Here is a 19370-nt window from a genome sequence, read left to right on the forward strand (position 1 = left end):
GGGAAAATACAACATTTTGTAAGGGCATGGAACAGTGGAGGTTGACAGGTATGAAATAATTTGTTGACGTCGTATAGCAGGGATAATGCCATAAAGAAGGCTGAAAAACTTTATACCACACCATTAAGTGAAAATTCCGAACGGCGGGGATGCGGCACCCAAAAGGTTTACTTTTGATTTCTACTCACGTTTACCGGGTGTGTGGAACAGGTAAATCTGGCGGTTCTACACTTACCCAGAGCTCTGATCCTGGAAGGCGCGCAAGGGAATAGAGCACAAGTTACGATTCAACACACATAAACTCTACGTGCTTTGCTACAAGTTCACAGGAGGTTCCCATGGCTTCTGTGGGCTGCACCACCCCGCAGAGCACAGCGGGGGATGACCTATCGCAACCAAAACATCGCACGGGATGTGGCCAGGGAGAATCGGATTGGACTGCCCGTTTGTGTTTGAAGAGGCGATCCGAGCCTGGTAGCAAAGTTCACTTGTGATGTGCAAAAATACTTTATTCGAAACGTCGGACCTGCCTGATTTTTTTCCAGTTTCTATTACGTGTCGCCTTATGCAACCTGTGCTTGTGTAAGATATTAATCAGTGCCAAACTTCCCCCTCTTTATGGCTTTAAGGGTTGCCAGGCAACTCCAACAAGGTCTACTTTACTGGTGTCCCTGCAAGTTTTTGTGCCCCGCACGCACAAACACACACATTTGCGGCCTCAAGGATTTGTTTTAAGAGGTGGTTCAGTGATTTGGCTCTCCAGACACCAGCCTGATCGGACCAACCAAGTCTAAAAAAATTGAGATTTTGAACTCTTTAAACATACATGATGTAGATCAGTTAACCCCCCTTATGAATGATTTAAAATACCCTTATTAGGCAATAATAAACCTTAAAAACACAATGTGGCACCCATTCACTCACAGCCAGACGGACTATGTAGAATAAAAACAAGGATAATTTGTGTAAACAAGTTGATTTATTTACAATACAATACAGTAATCTCTCAGTTATCGCGGTTAATGGGGACCAAAACCACCTGCGAAAAGTGAAAATCCGCGAAGTAGCGACGCCCCCTCCAAAATGCTTAATTTTTTTATTTTATTTTTTATTATTTTATTTTATTATTATTATTTTTTAAGACCTGCAAAGCTCTGAACCCGCGAACGTCGAACTGCGAAGTAGCGAGGTCCCACTGTAGTCAAGTCAAGTCATGTTTATTGGTACAGCCCTTGATCACAAAGAGTCTCAAACCACAGACTATTATTACACCATCCCCTGATCTTAAACCCAATGAGAGCAAGGAAAAACTCAAACACCCCAACATGTGGAAAATGAAGAAGCCTTGAGAAGGGACCGCACGTGAGGTAATCCCCCTTCCAGGATGACCAGGCTGCAATGGATGTTGCAATAACAAATAATGCACAGATATTTACAACATTACATATAGGTTATTCATATGCTATAGAATAGAAGTGTGTTTTAAGCCTAGAATTAAACATTTCCACTGAGGTTGCAGATTGAATCTCGAATCTCAGGGGAAGAGCATTCCATAGCACTGGGGCCCGAATGGAGAACGCTCTCAAACCTGCGGATCTCTTCTTGGCTCTCGGGATCACGAGTAGACCAGCATTTTCAGAGCGAAGGCTCCGGACCGGAACATAGTGTCATGGTTGCCACGGCGCCCAATTGGCCCCGCCCGTGTTGCGCCAGCTGCGGCTCGTTGACAGATTGTCTTTCCGTCTATTTGAGCTCAGTGCTGTCACTCTTTCTTTGTCAGTCCGTCAACGAACTTCTGCCCTGCAAGACGTGGGTTTTGACTCGGCCCTGTTTCCTGTTGGTATTTCCTGTCCGGTATGTATGCGGTTTATTTTGTCCTGTAATATCGGTTTCCAGTTTCGTTCCCGTCTAGTTTGTCCTGTTTAATTCCGATATCCTGTTTTGATATCAATCCTGTCTGTCCCGTCCTGTCCGGTATCGACCCCATCTGTCCGATATCTGCTCGGACAATTGGTATCAATCTCGTCAGCGTCTGGCTTCCCATCATTCCAAGCCAGACTGCTGCCTAACGTGCATGACTCCCCATTTCCCGTAAAATAAAAGGCTTGTGTGAGATCCTGATCCTGTTCCAGTTCTGGACACATAGGGGGAAATTAAATCTGAAAGATAGGAGGGAGCAAGTCCATGCATGATTTTATGTACTACCACTTTCAGTATATTTCTTAGTTCTTTCCCCACTTGCAATTTAGTGTTGCTCATTGTAAGTTGAAGTACCACAGTACCCGTGAAAGTTAATGCTTGATCGAGGTTAACATTTGTTAAGTGAACGGAATATTAGCAGTCGACAGTGATGGAGAAATCATCTAACAGGAAGATCTGCATTTGTAGCTAAATGGGCAAGACGAGATTGGTCTAACAAAAACAGTTGTTTTCATTTATTCAAGTAATTCTTTTATTTTTTTCCCCATATAAAAAATATTGTACAGCCGAAACAATTAGAAATGATCAAAAAAAACGTATAAAATACCGGTAAAAAGTTGACAGATATGATGTTGTGTGTCAATTTTGTGTTTGATTTAATGAAACTTTTGAACCACCCTTCATTACGTATTATTTGACCACTAGATGGCGCTGTATTGTGTCGTGCAACTGAAAACAAGTGTTAAAAAGAACAAGAACAAATACAAACTACGGAGACTCAAATTAACAAAACCGCACTTTTTTCTTTTTTTTTTTTTTATTACTAAGCCTTTCACAAGGTTTTTGATTTTTTTTGAGTACCTGTAGCAGCAAGATAATGGAGAACAATGTCAACTCCCTCCAGGTGATAAAATAAAATGTCTCAACCTACGAGTAATTTGAAAATGCATGTTTATCCAATAGCTGGTGATTTTTTACTTTTTTTTTAAATCACTAATGTATTTTATGAATAAAGTTGTTTTAACCACTGTGATGTGCTGAATAATACACACTGTCACTTTAAATAACGTATTTAATAAATTATATCCACTTTGTCACATTTTAGGTTGGTACCATATCCAGGGATGATGGAACTAAGGCAGGCAAGTTAAAAAAATAAAAGTTTAGAAGTAACAAGAACAACAAGTCGTCTCAAAACAACTGACAAAATATTAGATAAAAAAAAAAAAAAAAAACATGATGTGACCATGACAACGGAAATAGCCCCACAACAGGTGGGCACTGCCCAGCCTCTCCCCCCCAGCTTGGCACCCTCCAGGAGAGGTATGATGTGAGATCCTGAAACTACTCACCTTCTTAAGAAGCGTATGGCAGATTGCCCGAAACCAGTTCCATGGATGGGGAAAGAAGGGAAAACAGAGGCTCTCAAAACAGCTGTCTTGTGCCACTGAAAAGGGAATAGTGCCAGAATATCGAGGTATAGGTGTCAACACGGACTGGGCACAGTTGGGCAATTTCAAACCACTCCCCCCAGCTTTGCACCCTCCAGGGGTTAAGTTAAGTGCCAGATTTTGACACACTCAAGGCGTTCGGTGGCAATGACAACATTAAGACGTTAAACAACCATTTTCAAAACATATTTATAAAGAACAAAAAAAAGTTCAAATAGCTTTTCAATTAGCTGTAACGTTTGTTTCGACTAAACGGCCGCTGCTTCGGAGCCGTATTGTCTGCGCCGCGTCTTAATTTAGCCTCTCATCATTGAAGATGACAAGACGTGATTTGCGATGGGAGGACCGCCGCTGCTGCCAAAGAACCCGAGCTCTGCAAAAAAAGAAAAAACGCTACGTTGACATTCTGCTCAATGTGACTTTTCGCGGAACAATCTGCGCACTGTCCCATGCCCGTCCTGTGCCAAAATAAACTCAAACTGGCTTTCTTCTGTATGTTAAATGCAGCTGTAGTTGCACAGAGGCTGCCCTCATAATGTCACACAAAGCGCATGGGATCACCAATCTCTGTTTGAGAACGCACTCCAGTTGGATTCACACGCGTTGAAAAATGCTAAATTTAATTCCGTTCTCTCTCTACTCTCCTACAAATTAAAATACAAAACTACCAAATTCTAGATATAGAAAGAGTTACAACCTACCTGTCAACCTCAGCCAATTGTTCCCCTTGTTAAAGATTAAATTTTCCATATCAGGCAAAAAAATACATTACAAACACAACACCCTTTTACTCCCAGCGAGTCAGACTAAGTAAAGACAAAGATAATTTGTGTAAAATGTACGGACGCTGCCCTACTTACAAATGAGAATATGAATTTGTTTGTAAGTTTGCTTCAGTGCTATATTTTGTATGTTTAAGGTTTATTTAAGTGCAGACGCTCCCCTTCTTACGACCATTTGACTTACGTAAAACGGTAGGTACGAACATTTTTTTCAGGGTGTCGAAAAATATCCGGGAAAATGGTTGAAAAAAAACGTTCCGACCCTTTTCTCAACCGCATCAAGCTTTCTTATTCCGCTTTCATTTCAAAAGAAACGTCTCGCCTCTTCTTTACACATTACACCAACCATATTAAATGGATGCACGAAATATCAAACAATAAAAATGTTCTTAGCGCGCTGGAGATAGTATAGACATGGACCAGTGGTTCCCAAAGTGGGCGGTACCGCCCTCCCTGGGGGCGATGGAAAGATCTGGGGGGAGTAGTCAGGAAGAAAAAGGCGGTAGGGGGCGGCAGTCCGAAGTCGAATTCAGAAGTTTAAACGTAGTGGTTGTGAAACCGCAAAGCAATGCATTTTTTTCAAGGTTTTGTAGTGAGTGATGGAGTTTTGCCCAACCACAATTGTTACTGTTTGAATTTTAAAAGTGACAACCAATCCGAGGCAAGTTTTGATAATAGCACAAGCCAATAAACGCGATTCAAAGTTTGCAAGCGCCACACTATGCCACACCCACTGTATGAGATCACTGAGTGTCATGGCGGACTCCGTAAACATAGTCCCAGAGTCAACAAACGAGAAGGAAACGAAGCTTGCACCGAAGAAGGGCAGCACATCATTTGTTTGGACCTATTTTCGTTTTGACAAAGCGGACGTGGAACAGAAGAAAGTGCCCGTTGCAGAATTTACATATGCGTAGTCGCTAGGTCCAGAGGAAACACATGTAATTTCTACCAGCACCTTAAAAATTATCACATATCAAAATACACGGCATGTCAAAAAGGATTACAAGTAAAAGACGAAGAAGGTACATCTACATTTGGACAGGAAGGTAAACAAACCTCCATCGGAGCAGCATTTGCGCCCTTCACACCGTATGGGTAGGGGGTGGAGGGTGGTCGGAGCTAGTAAAACACCGGGAGCCAAGGGGGCGCCAGCCTGCAAAAGTTTGTGTAGAATATTTACACACGAACTAGAAAGAAGAAGCAGATTTTTATTTTCTTCCGGGTGGATTGCTGGGTGACCTTTCACAGCGCCACACGACGGTAGTGACGGAAAGAAGCACTACAATAATATCCTGTACTAGGAAAAAGGTGCACGAGATACAAAATCATACTTACAGTAATGTCCGGATATTTTTGGACATCGCGAAAAAAAATTCCGCATTTACCGTTTTACGTAAGTCGAATGGTTGTAAGTAGGGAAGAGTCTAAACTTTTTTTTATACGGAACGAATAAGAGGAGAAATTAGGACCTTTTGCCTAATCCATCCTGCATATTCGTTTGATGGAGATTCCCATTCTTCTTTGTTTTAACCTGATCTTCTGTTCTTGACGGTTCTTCAATGCATACTTTCACGATTATTAATTATTTGATTATAACACACAAACACCTCACTTGGAAACATACAGAAACGGATACATACCATACTCACCAACACTACCACTTAACCGTAGACTACCACATTTCTCCCCATAAAAATGCCTTCTGATTTTTTTTCAACAAAATCTACTCCTTTTCGATGTATGTCCTGTATGCCAGCCTTTCATCATTTTGGTACATTTTATTGTGCACAAAACAAAAAAATGCACATATGTTATTGGCTCAACTATGTCCCAAAATGCCTTTCTGTCTGTCTCTCTCTCTCTCTCTTTTTCTTTCTGTATTTTTCTCTCTCTTCCTTTCTATATTTCTCTCTCTCTCTCTCTTTCTTTCTCAATTTTTCCTTTTTGTTCTCTCTCTCTCTCTCTCTCTTTCTTTCTCTATTTTTCTCTCTCTCTTTCATTCTCTATTTTTCTTTCTCTCTTTTTCATTCTCTATTTCTCTCTCTATATATTTTTCTCTCTCTCTTTCTTTCTCTATTTTTCTCTCTCGCTTTCTTTCTGTATTTCTCTCTCTTTCTCTTTCTCTCTCTCTCTCTCTCATCAGAATCTCATGTGCACTAAAGTACTGTCTATTTTTTACTGTATTGATTCACTATGTGTCCCAAGGCTTGCAGTGATGCTTAAAGGAGAGGCAAAAACATGCTAACCATGGAAACAAAGCTTGTGATTATCAAGAATGACAAAAAGGGCAATTGAATACCTATCCTCGCTAAGTTTCATGGCTGCAACCAATGAATGATCAGGACTATAATTTAAAAAGAGAGGCGAGCTTCAAAACCATTTTGATCATTAATCAATTTCAGCTATCAAAGTTATACCTCAGGTTATCTCCAGATAAAGCATTGACACAACTTCAACCCAATTAATCTAAGTGAAATTAAACTTTTATGACCGCATTAGAAGTTAAAGCTTTAGCTCAGTTATCTCCAGACAACGTGTTGACTTTGAAATAATTAGTAATGTCATTTTCTTTTTTTCCTCAATGTATTTAGATTTTTATTACAGCTATAAAAGTTAGAGCTCTAACTCAAGTTAATCACTGATAGGGCCTAAACTTTGACAATACTAATTTAGCGGTAGTAACTTGAAAGACATCTCCTGGATGTAAAGGGCAGCACTGGTGAAACTGCTTCTAAAGAAAGCCACTGATGTTCCTCCGTGGAACTCCACAGTTGATAGCGGGACTGCATAGACCAAGAGAGGCCACAAGAATCTGGTTAGAATAGAGTGCTGGTAGATCCAGGGTTTAAATCTACTAGGCAGACCGAAATTGTCCACCTTGGTGAGCCACATTCACAGTTGTTCCCCAGACTCCTAGGTTTGGCAGCAGACTCTCTCAGAGTTGAGTAAAAGGCTCTTAACCTGAAGTTATTTATCACCTTACCTTTCTTCAGAACCATGGATCTCGACTTGGAGAGCTTAAACTTTATCCTCGCCCATGTGATGAGTGTCTCCAAACCCTGCAAGATTTACCTGCTCTCTGGGACAGATGTTGTGGTGATGGTAAGGTCATCCATATACAGTATGATCTTATAGGATGATGGTGAACACCTGATTTGGATAGTGGCCCTCTGCATTCCGCCTCTGCAGCTTTGACGACTATGTTCATTGGTACAACCAGTTATGCCTTTCCCTAGGTGATGCCAGTCAGATGTTACTAACCCGGATGTGAACCCAGGCCAGAAGTTGGCATAATAATACAGGATCAGGAGTTTGATTGTGTTATGGTCGTGGTGTAGGTGTAGTGCCAGATCAGCGAGTTCGTGAGGAATAGATCCATAGGCGTTAGTCAGGTCCAACCTCAACACAGCAAGGTCACCTCTGTTCTCGTGGGCCTCTTTGATGAGCATTGTGACTACACAAGCTCTAGGCAGCCAGGACCTCCAGGAATCCCTCCCTTCTGAACAGAAGTGTAGGTGTAATTGTTTTTGAGGAGAAACTTGGTCACTCTTCGGGAGACGACGCTGAAGAACACCTTCCCTTCCACACTCAATAGTGAGATTGTCCGAAACTCGTTGATGTTTTTTTGAATAAAAATACTCGGGAACTCGCATGAAATCCCTCTCCACCCCTCATTCTTTTCTGCTGCCTTACGTGTTGTGAGTCCCGGAACAACATTGCTAAAAGTAAGATAAAAGCAGATAGATGCAGTGGAACAAAAACATAAAGGCTCTTTGAACTCAGTTGGACATGGTTAACACATAGTTTATAGAGAAAATATTCTACTTTCAACTTTTTAAGGACACCACAAACACTGCAGCCCACATTTCAATTGTGTTTTCAACTAATATTCCTATTTTTTTCAGTACTTCTTTTCATGTGTTACTGAGTTTTATTGATTTGTTGTATTGGATTCTGATTACTCACAATGTTATTTTAACATTATTTTATTGGTTTGTATTTCTGTATTTAGCAGCCCTTCTTCTGATAATGGGCTATACAAATTAACACGACGTGACTTGACTACTGTTTTAGTTTTCGTCCTCCATAGAAGTGGACGCAAATGTAGCACAAAGTCAGTCATAAAAGCGGAAGAGGATCAAATACAAAGTTTTTTTTTGTTTTTTTTTCTTCTCGAGGAAATGGAACTCAAGCTGTCATCTAGTACCTTGGCTAACAAATGTTTGGAAACCTTTCTGTCTTTGAAAGGGGAGAGGTCGGGAATAGGGCCCAACTGCCTGCTTTGCTTCCACAATGGCAGCCAAAAACCAATTAATTTTTAGGGGGAGAGTGGATCAAAATCTGCCGGCACAAGTAACTATCAATGCTTGTTTAATCTACTTAATCATCAGACGGACTGACAATAGCATCATTTTGGCGTGCAGACCTGAGGAGTGGAACATCAATGGTTATTTCACATGCTGAGAAGAGAACACGGGGGGTAAAAATGAATCAATACAGATTTGTTCCTGCGATTCTGCAAGAATGAATTTCCTGTTCCCGGAAAGCATTTTACGAAAAGCGACGCAAACCAGGTGGTATCTTTAGCGCTCGGGAAGTTGATGAGGTTGAATGTTTGGTGATGAATAGGAAGAGCACAGTTGGGAGTTTTTAATCGACCTTGCTCTCACCTCCCCCTTCGTTCCTCTCCTTCCTCACCCACATTTTGGCTTGCTTTGATCAGTTCATATCTGTGTTGTTGACAAAGACCTCCATTGCCCTTTGGAAATGAAAAGGAAAATACACAAAGATATCAAAAGAAAAGCAGTCGTTTCCATATTAATACAAAGTGCAAGAATATATACAGTAGAGCCCCGGGATATAACATCTTTTCCAAGGTGGGAATCGGTAAGTGAAACCACTATATAGAGGGGATAGGAACCTGTGGTAGTTGGCTAATGCCTGCCAAACCCTTTTGTAACCCAGATAATGGCTGAGTCCCATTCTTCGCACTTTCACTCGCTATGTGCCCTAGTCACTCGGTTTGCGTGTTCACGTGAAAATGGGGTGTGTCCCGATACTCTCAAGTCCGAGGCAGAAGTGACCTCAAACCATGTCGTAACCACTTCAAGACCGAGGGGGCTCCCTACCTCACTTGGCGGCGAAGTGACTACCCAGAAGGCTTTGCGAATTCTCAATATCAACAAACATGCCCGGAAAGGAACCGCACAAATGTAAGTAGTTTTCCACAACCACGCATGTATTTGCAACAAAATGTATTGAGATATCTTAGTTAGACGTAAATGCTATAGAAAATCGTATTTTCGCGTTAAAACATGAACATTGCAAAATCGCTACTTTACGAAGTGCACAAATCTACCAAGGGAGCTGCCAAAAAATAATCTTCACGTTACAAACTCTAAAGTAGGATAACTGTGCAGAAAATCACGGTTCAGCCCATCCCTGTTTGTATCTTAAACGAGTCGTGCTTTTACATCTACATGGCCAGTCGCTAAAGGAGCATAGTCAGAATAACGTTCTGGACATACGCGCTTGTTTACTGCACACAATTTCGGGTGTCGTGTTTTATTTACAATATGATTATTTCATGTGAGATCAGAATGCATTAGTTTTCATCATGCATTATGAGTAATGTCTCCGAATTTCACGTGGAAATACAGTTGAAACAAATTACTATCACACAGTCCACTGCCTTCTCTGTAAACACATATTAAGTAAACTAATTACCTTCTCAAAATGTTGTCCAAATGTGGAGACAATTCTAAAGCATATGTGATGCTGGCCAATAGAAGGCTCTTACAGCCATAAGAATAACATGTCAATTTTGTGTATCTATTCACTATCAAATAATTATCCAGAACACATCCTATAATTTCTCACATCAACTTGTTGAGCATCCTATACACAGTTTTTTTTGTGCAATACACAAGCATTAAGTAATTCTTGTTTTTTCCACCCAACCTAAAGGCCAATGTAGAACGTCCCGTGGAAGAGCTGGCCACCATCACAGCTACCACGCCATCCACACCGACGGGCACGTCGTTGGCATCTTCTAATCCGGCGCCAAACCACCCAGAAAAAAAAGGAAGCACGATACACTCCTTGACTTTTTGAAAGCGGAGTCTGCTGGAGTGAGGAAAAGGCTTGAGGAAACTGTGGCCAAAACTGAGCGGTTCCCGTCCTTTTTGGGAAGCTCGTGGACAAATTTCCAGAACAGTGACATCCCTGCAATGTTTCCCTTTGTTTTATAAAAGGAAAATATTTTATTTTATTAAGAACTCAATGAAGTTCCAGTTTGTGTTTTCCAGCTTTATGGAAGTATTGGTATATTTTTGTTACAATTTGTGACATATTATTTATTTATTATTATGTATTTCGGCCCAATGTGATTTTGTTTTTCTGAAAGTAAACTATTATTTAAACTGGAGTGATTTGTAGTTGTTTTCGGTCCAACAGTCACATAGTTCACACACAGTATCTCACATCATTATGAAATAAACCACCAAGGTGTTACTCAAAATAAAGATGTTTATTGAATAGTAATGCAGAAAAGCACGGAATGCAAATGTGGGTCTGACTTCCAAAGCCTAAAACATGGCTTTTGGGCAATTTATTCCATATTAACTGTGGACAATTCTGTGTATCGTGGACCTGGGAACCCTGAAGACCCGTGACACCACACGGTAGGACAGACCGTGGGCCAGCCAGTATAGGCCCTCCAGCCATGGCCCTGTTCCCTCTTTAGCAGCTCCTGCAGGGCCCACATGACCTTCTTGCTCAACCTTAAGTCCTGAATGAGTTTTGACTTCACATCGAACCATAAGCACAGGATGGGAACATTCCTGTCCAACCTGTCCACGCTTATGGGACAGCCACTCTGGAACACAATAGATAACAAACAATTTAGACATAAATGTGGGCATAGATGATGTAAGCATCATGAAAAAATGTTGAAATGACCTTTTTTATATCCAATGACAACTCTTTTGAATTAAATTCCTTATGAACTAAGGTTTTTGGGTCGTACAGGGAAGTTTGGTGACGATATTATGTCAGCTTAAGGGTCAGGTGGACTGTTCTTGTGTTTGTTTACTTTTCATCATGTCACACACTAAAGACCCCTACTATATGTCATAAAATGGCATTAAGATACTAATAAGTAGATTGCCATTTATGTCTACACAAACATAAGGTATTATGTGAACGTGCATTGTATGTTAACTTTTACTGTATTTGACCGAACGGGTCATTTTTTTTAATGAGTGTACGTACCTTGTAAAGATGAATCAGCACTACATAGCGCCGAAGCTGTCTTCAGTATAGCACATTTCTCCTCCGTTGATTGGAGACACGGAAAAGATGATGAGCTTTCAGGCAATCGGTAATAACACAGCTGTAGCGGGCATTTTTAACGTTGCACGAACTCTCCAACTGACACACCACAGGTTGAGACTCGAGTTGTTTACATGTGACGTAGACCAATACGTCACTGAGGTCTACAGCCAATTAATATTACCGCCATCTCCTGGACAGGGGTGGAACCTTGCAAGTCTTGTCCAAACCATCTCCACTTTGCACTCCACTCGCGGAGGGCACTCCTCTATCGAGGGACCTCACTGGAGGGTTCTCAGGGCCGAGTGAGAGAAATGGGATTGGGCCAATGACTTGCCAGATCATTACCCATTTTTTTTAGAAATTGCGCTAGCTAGATGTCCCTGATGCTGCTGTGGTGACGCTCAACTACAGGTTTTTAAAGTCAGTGCTACAAGTAGACTAGCTTACACAACTCTCATCTGATGTTAGCAAGAGGCTCACATCAACATGAGCCCTCAAATTGCAATAACTATGCTAACAACTACATGGCAGTGTTTTTAACAGAAGATAATTAGTTTGGATCTAGTCTGCTCCATCATTTTGATAAATAATGTAAAATACTAGAAAAACATGAGATGTTCATTAAGTTAATCAAAATTAGCTGTAAGCTAATCAATGAGGTTAGCATACCTGTCCACTTATACATTTTCCCTGTATTTTACACGTTTTTCTTTTTTGAATCATTTCAAAGTGAGTACGCCATATGACAATTTTTGTACAGGTTTTTCATTCTTTAAATTAATCTTTGTTAAAACGATTTTGTTTTGCCGATTTTGACTCGAATCAGGATCTTTTCGGCCTTTGGTAGCAGGCGACAACATCACTGTAGATTGACAATGTTGCCGCAGTACACTAGCGAATGCTATACCCGAACAAGCATTTATTTTGTAAAAAAAAAAAATAAACTTGTTTACACAAATGTTCTTGTTTTTTATTGTACTTAGTCTGTCTTGCTGGTGGTGTCTTTGTAAGGTTTATTATTGATCAATGAGGAATGTGCAATCATTAATAATGTTCACGTTATTGTTGTTCATATATTCTTGTAGTATTACTGCCGATTTTTGTTTTTGTTTCTGTATGTGTTTTGTCTTGCTGTCGGTCACCCCTCTCGAGGGATATGACCAGGGTAGATAGATTACTGCCGTGGTATTTTTTTGTAATAGGATTTTTGTTGTATTTTTTTATACTATTTACGTAGTACGTTCTTTTTTTAGTATCTCTGTAGTAATATTCTGCATTCATATTTTGTGGTATTTTTGTCGTATATCTGCGTTAGTATATGTGTAGTAGGAATTTTGTAGAAATTCTGTAGTGTTTTTGTAGTATAACTGTAGTTGTATTTTTGTATTTTTTCTGTATAGGATTGTTGCTGTATTTTTGTATTTTCATAATAGTATTCTTGTAGTATTTCTGGAGAAGCATTTTATAGTATTTCAGTAATAGGATTTTTATGTAGTATCTCTGATGTATTCTTTGTTATTACTGTTGTAAGTTTTGTGGTTTCCAAAGTAAAACACTAAGAAAGATGCTGAAATAATTGTTTGTGTTTTCTTGGTATACAAACGTGTATACACAAGTGATGTTTGTTTTTATTCTACAGTCTTTCGTGTTTTGAGTAAATAGGTGCCGTGTTGTGTTTGTAGGGTTTACTATTGCTCAATAAGGGCAAATGCAGTCATTAATAATGTTCACGTTATTTTATTTCACATATTCTTGTAGTAGTTCTGCTGTATTATTTTTGTAGTAAGATTTATGTCGTAATTTTTATACTATTTACATAGTAGGATTTTTGAAGTATCTTTGCAGTATTGTTGTGGTATTTCTGCATCAATATTTTATAGTAATCTTGTATTTGTGATACAGGATTTTTGTAGTATTTCTGTAGAAGTGTTGTAGTAGAATTGTAGTATTTTTGTATTTTTTCTGCAGTAGGATTGTTGTTGTATTTTTGTACTATTTTCATAGTAGTATTCTTGGAGTATTTCTGCAGTAGCATTTTTTGTAGTATCTCCTTAGTAGAATTTTTGGTAGTATCTCTGTAGTTCTTGTTATTCTTATTATTTCTGCAGCAGTATTTTTGTAGGATTCTTGTAGTATTTCTCCAGTATTATCTTTCGAGTGTTTATATAGAAAAAAACTAGAATAGAATAGAATATACCTTTATTGTCATTGTTACAACATGGGTTGAATATATTGTGACAACGAAATTGGACGTGGCACTCCAGTTCCACTTTTTATAGTGAGGATAAAGGAAACAAAGAAATAAAGGAACAAAGAAGATGTTTGTACTGTCCTTGTTGCATAGGCTTTGTTTTCTTCCGGAGGGGGATGTATGAGGGGGTGAGGGACAGAGATGGCCGGATCCAACTAGTCAAGTCAAGTCATTTTTATTTGTATAGCCCTAAATCACGAAGAGTCTCAAAGGGCTTCACAGATTATTACACTATATTACACAGACTATTTTTCAGCCGACGAGAAGAGTAGGTTATTCATATGCTATGGAGTAGAAGTGAGTTTTAAGTTTAGATTTAAACATTTCCACTGAGGTTGCAGATCGGATCTCAGGGGGAAGAGCATTCCACAGCACCGGTGCCCGGATGGAGAACGCTCTCGAACCAGCAGAACACTTCTTTGCTCTTGGGATCACCAGAAGACCGGCACTCTCAGATCGTAGGCTTTGGACCGGGACGGAGGGGCAAATCAGATCTGAAAGATAAGAGGGAGCAAGTCCATGTATGATTTTGTACAATACTAAGAGAACCTTGAAATCACATCTATGGCTAACTGGGAGCCAATGCAGGTTAGCCAAAATCGGTGTTATGTGATCGTACTTTTTTGTCCTAGTTAAAAGCCTCGCTGCGGCATTTTGTACCAGCTGAAGTGACTTGATTCTAGACTTCAGGAGACCAGAGAGTAGTGCATTACAGTAATCGAGACGGGAGGTAACAAACGCAGGAATTATAATTTCCGCATCAGACTGAGACAGTATTGAACGGATTTTAGCAATATTACGAAGATGGAAGAAAGCGGTTCTAGTAATTTTCTTTACATGCATTTCAAAGGATAGATCAGGGTCAAATATGACACCTAAATTTTTAACTGAGTCACTCTGTGTGATGTGACATTTGTCAATGTTCACAGCAGTTTTTGAGAATATATGACGGCATTTAGATGGACCAATGACTAACATTTCGGTCTTGTCAGAGTTAAGACGCAAGAAATTGAGTGACATCCACTCTTTTATCTCAATGAGGCAGGCCTCCAAATTTCCACAGTTTAGTGTTGGAGATTCCTCCAACGGAAGATATAGTTGAGTGTCGTCTGCGTAGCAGTGGAAGCTGATATTGTACTTGCGAATAATATCACCTAATGGAAGCATGTAAATGCTGAAAAGAAGGGGGCCAAGCACTGAACCCTGCGGAACACCGCAGGTAACATTAAAGGGCTCAGATGTCATTTCACCATATTTAACACAGTGCGTCCTATCTGAGAGGTAGGATCTGAACCACGAGAGGACGGTTCCTGAGAGACCAATCCATTTTTCCAACCGTTCTAGTAGGAAATTGTGGTGCACTGTGTCAAAAGCAGCACTAAGATCCAGCAGCAGCAAAAGTGATGAAGCGCCAGAATCCATTGCCAGTAGGAGATCATTTGTTACCTTGATCAGAGCTGTCTCAGTAGAGTGGTTAGCCCTGAATCCTGATTGCATGGATTCAAAAAGGTTATTCTCGGATATGAAAACATTTAGCTGCTGTGCCACTACTTTTTCAAGTACTTTAAAGAGGAAAGGAAGGTTTGACACAGGTCTATAATTACTTAAGATTTCTGGATCAAGGTTGGGTCGTTTCAGTGTGGGTTTAATAACGGCGGACTTAAAAGCTGCTGGAACTACACCTGAGGAGAGTGATATGTTTATAATATTTAGAACTGAAGGTCCAAGGACGCCAAAAAGACTTTTAATAAGTGAACCTGGGAGCGGGTCGAACTGGCAAGTTGTCGGTTTGGCCGCATTCACCACCTGTTTGAGATCATCAAGTGACAGTTCACTAAAACCGGACAATTTCCCAGGACAGCCACCCTGTCGTGCATCTGTAGATTTCAGCCCTTTAGTATGTGTGGTATTAATAATTTCTTTAGCAATTTCTTCCTGTATGCATTGAATCTTCTTAGTAAAGAAGACCATTAAGTCATGAGCAGAGTGCGTCGAACTATCTGCAGTAGTCTGTTGCCTTGTAAGCGATGCTACAGTGTCAAAAAGGGCTTTGGGATTGTTCTTTTGAGACGCAATCACCTTCGAAAGATAGGCCGATTTTGCAGAGGCAAGGGCCGCTTTATACTTTAACAAGCTGTCACACCATGTTTGATGGAAAACCTCAAGCTTGGTAGCGCGCCATTTTCTTTCCAATTTCCTGCATTCTTGTTTAAGGGTTCTAGTTTCATCAGTAAACCAAGGCGTGGTGCGTCTTTTAGGACGTGATTTTAGCTTCATGGGCGCTATTGAATCAAGGACACTAGTAAGTTGTGGTATTGAACTCATTCATGAGTGAGTCAATCGAGCCATTGTATGAAGGAAAGGACGCAACTGCTCCAGGAAGGAGTTCAAAGAGCTCAGAAACTGTGCCAATGCTTATATTGCGTCCGCTAAATCCTTCAGCTTTTTTAACACTACATTTAGCTGGCACCTCAAATGTAACTAAATAATGATCCGAGATAACGGTAGTACACGGTAACACCATAATGTTTGAGGTTAAAACTCCTCGAGTCAGAATCAAGTCTAGCGTGTTCCCATCTTTATGGGTTGATTAAAACCAAATGCATCAATTAGAGACTTAAACGCAATAGTAAGTGAACTGAGTGGGGAGTTCATATGAATGTTAAAGTCCCCCATAATTATAATTTTGTCTGCATAGGTTACTAGTTCAGACAAAAGTTCAGCAAATTCGTCTAAGAAAGTTGTGTATGGCCCAGGTGCGCGATAGATAGTTTTTATATAAATTGACAATAGAAAGGACCGCATCACAAGAGCCTCAAACGCCTTGTAATTATTAGAGGTACAAGGATTAAATTTGAGCGCTTTTTCAGAAATTAGCGCAACACCACCACCCCTTTTCAACGTGCGCGCTATATGGCTACTCTCGTAGTCTGGGGGAGAAGCATAATTTAGCGCTAAATACTCATCCGGGCGTAACCAAGTTTCACAAAGACCCATACAGTTAAGTTTATAATCACGAATAATGTCATCAACAAGTAAAGCTTTTGGAGCAAGCGATCTAATATTTAACAGACCAAATTTTAGCTTTGCTGAATCATTTGACTTAGCTGAACTCTTTGTAGTCTTTGTCGAGATCTTCAAAAGATGCCGCGGTCGTTACTTTTCGTGTGCGCTGAGTGTAAAGCTTCGGTTGTCCGGCGAGGAATGAATGGTGGAATTAGTTACATCCTCGCGTCCATCTTGCTGCTTAGACTTCGTACGCTTCACACATCTACCTGCACGGCAACCACGCTTCTGTTTTCTGTCCTTACAGCGCCGTTGTCGTCGTTTAGGAGTAGTCCACAAGGATGCCGGATCTCTTTGACAGACATGGGACCAAGTCACACATGTGCAAGTCTCAAGTAAGTCTCAAGTCTTCACCTTCAAGTCCCAAGTAAGTCCCAAGTATTTTTTTCTTGGGCAAGTCAAGTCACAAGTCAAGTCCCGAGTCTTAGATTGCCAAGTCCAAGTCAAGTCACAAGTCATAAAAACAGCGACTCGAGTCGACTCGAGTCCAAGTCACTAAGTCTCAAGTCCCCATGTCTGCTCTTTGAAGTTCGCTCGGTATATCATATGTGGTATAAAAAGTGCCCGAAAAGTCGAAATTTAGACGCCCACCCAACCGAATAAGTTTGTCCCTACTGTAAGTGTTTTTGGCCACACATGTGTCCAAAAGTGAAAGCAAAAAAAGACAAGAGAACGGCAATAAATAGAAGATTAGCTGGAGAGCAACTAGCCGCAAGCATGCATCCATGCGCCGCCATGTTGAACTAGATGTTTGATCTTACTGTACACACGGTCCAGTGTTTTTTTCCTAATTGCTCAGTCCACGTATTGAATGGATTTGGGAAGTACAGTCCTTAAACATGCCCGATTAAAGTCGTCGGCGTCGTTAAAAGCTCCGTCAGGGGGTGCAAGCTGCTGTTCATTGATAGCAGCGGGCAGGAGATTTAACGCCATGCTAACGTTAGTATCCGGTGGAACGTTAGGATCCGGTGGATTGTAAACAGCAAGCACAATGACCACAGTTAGCTCTCTCGGTAGATATTTTTCTGTATAGGATTGTTGCTGTATTTTTGTTTTTATTTTTTTAACTAAGATGCTGAAATATTTTTTGTGTTGTTTACTTGGTATATAAACTTGTATACACACATGATGTCAGTTTTTATACTAATTAATCTTTCTTGTTGCGAGTAAATAGGTGCCGCGTTGTGTTTGTACGGTTTATCATCGCTAAATGAGAGCAATTGCTATTATTAATAAGGGAAGCAAGTGGCTGAGGTTTGTAGGTATGGATTAGACAACGCTCAGCAACCCAATATTTCGCAAGAGCAATAATAGACCAAAACAATTAAAAGAAAAAGAGATTCATACGTAAAATTCAAAGTGTTTATTGTCATATGCACAATAAGGAACAACGATTCCCTGCACAATGAAATTCTTACTTTGGTGTCCACAGAGTTGCCAGCATAAAAATAGAACTAAGAAACTATATACATGTCTACATAAGAAAATTACGAATATTAAAAAAGATAAAAATTAGGGCTGAGAAAAGTTTCGAAAAAAGTAACGATTTGTGTTATAATTTTCAATTTAACGCGTGAAATCATATTAACGTACCGATCCAAAATTCCTCCCTGCGCACGCCCCCGTGTGTCAAGCCACCCTGTTCCAACAAACGAGGAAGAGTCACTTTCATTTCCTGAGGCTAACGTGGCGTAGCATGCTAGCGATGGAAAAGAGAAAGGAAACACGTTTAGGCGGACCGTTTCGCTTTAAAACGTTGCGGGGTGGGAATATTGGCGAAAGTGATATATATACTTTGCAAAGCTGAATTTAATTACCTATGGAGCATTTCTTCCTTCATGTATCACCTGAAAGCCAGGCACTCTGGTGCGGTGGTACAGTCAGACAGCGGACCTCGTCAAACAACTTTGGATCAGTTCAGTGCAAGACATGGGTGTTCCACAATCTTTACATAAGGAACTTGCGTCATGGTTGCCATGGCGCCCAATTGGTCACCGCCGTGCGGCGCCAGGTTCTGTCACGGTTGCTACGGCACCCAATTGGGCGCGCCCATTGACATTTTTACAGCAAATTTACAGTTCAACGGTGTTGACTTAAAGTACTTGAAAAGTCAAGTTTTTTTTGTTTGAACAAATTTATTGACACTAATAACAGCAAACAAACAATGTGAGGTTTTAACAACCCTTCTTGACAATCTTAACAGCAATCAAGCATATTCACAATTTCGTTATGTAACATCTTTGATAGTGTCAATAGATCCGTCCGGTTTGAACAAATTCATTGACACTAATAACAGCAAACAAAAAAATGTGAGGTTTGAACAACCCTTCTATTGAAACTGACAAAGATGTTATATAACGAAATTGTGAATATGCTTGATTGCTGTTAAGATTATCGAGAAGGGTTGTTCAAACCTCAAATTTTTTGTTTGCTGTTATCAGATATAACAAAATTGTGAATATGCTTGTTTGATGTTGAGATTTTTTTGGTTTGAACAATTTTATTGACACTATTAACAGCAAAAAAAACAATGTGAGGTTTGAACAATTTTTCTCGATAATT

The 19370-nt window shown here is 40.1% G+C and overlaps 1 long non-coding RNA gene across 1 annotated transcript; it reads right to left on the bottom strand.

Moving 5' to 3' along the window:
- Positions 1 to 3544: 3544 nt before the first annotated feature.
- LOC148357046 (uncharacterized) lies at positions 3545 to 18701 on the bottom strand. Its single transcript, XR_015851940.1, has 3 exons — positions 18626 to 18701; positions 8827 to 8915; positions 3545 to 3744 (listed from the first exon to the last, which is right to left on the bottom strand). It is a non-coding gene; the product is annotated as an uncharacterized LOC148357046 (long non-coding RNA).
- Between the last annotated feature and the right edge of the window lie 669 nt (positions 18702 to 19370).

The sequence above is a fragment of the Urocampus carinirostris genome, chromosome 11, assembly GCF_059441175.1.
Source record: "Urocampus carinirostris isolate Australia breed hairy pipefish chromosome 11, RoL_Ucar_1.0, whole genome shotgun sequence".
Taxonomy (NCBI): domain Eukaryota; kingdom Metazoa; phylum Chordata; class Actinopteri; order Syngnathiformes; family Syngnathidae; genus Urocampus; species Urocampus carinirostris.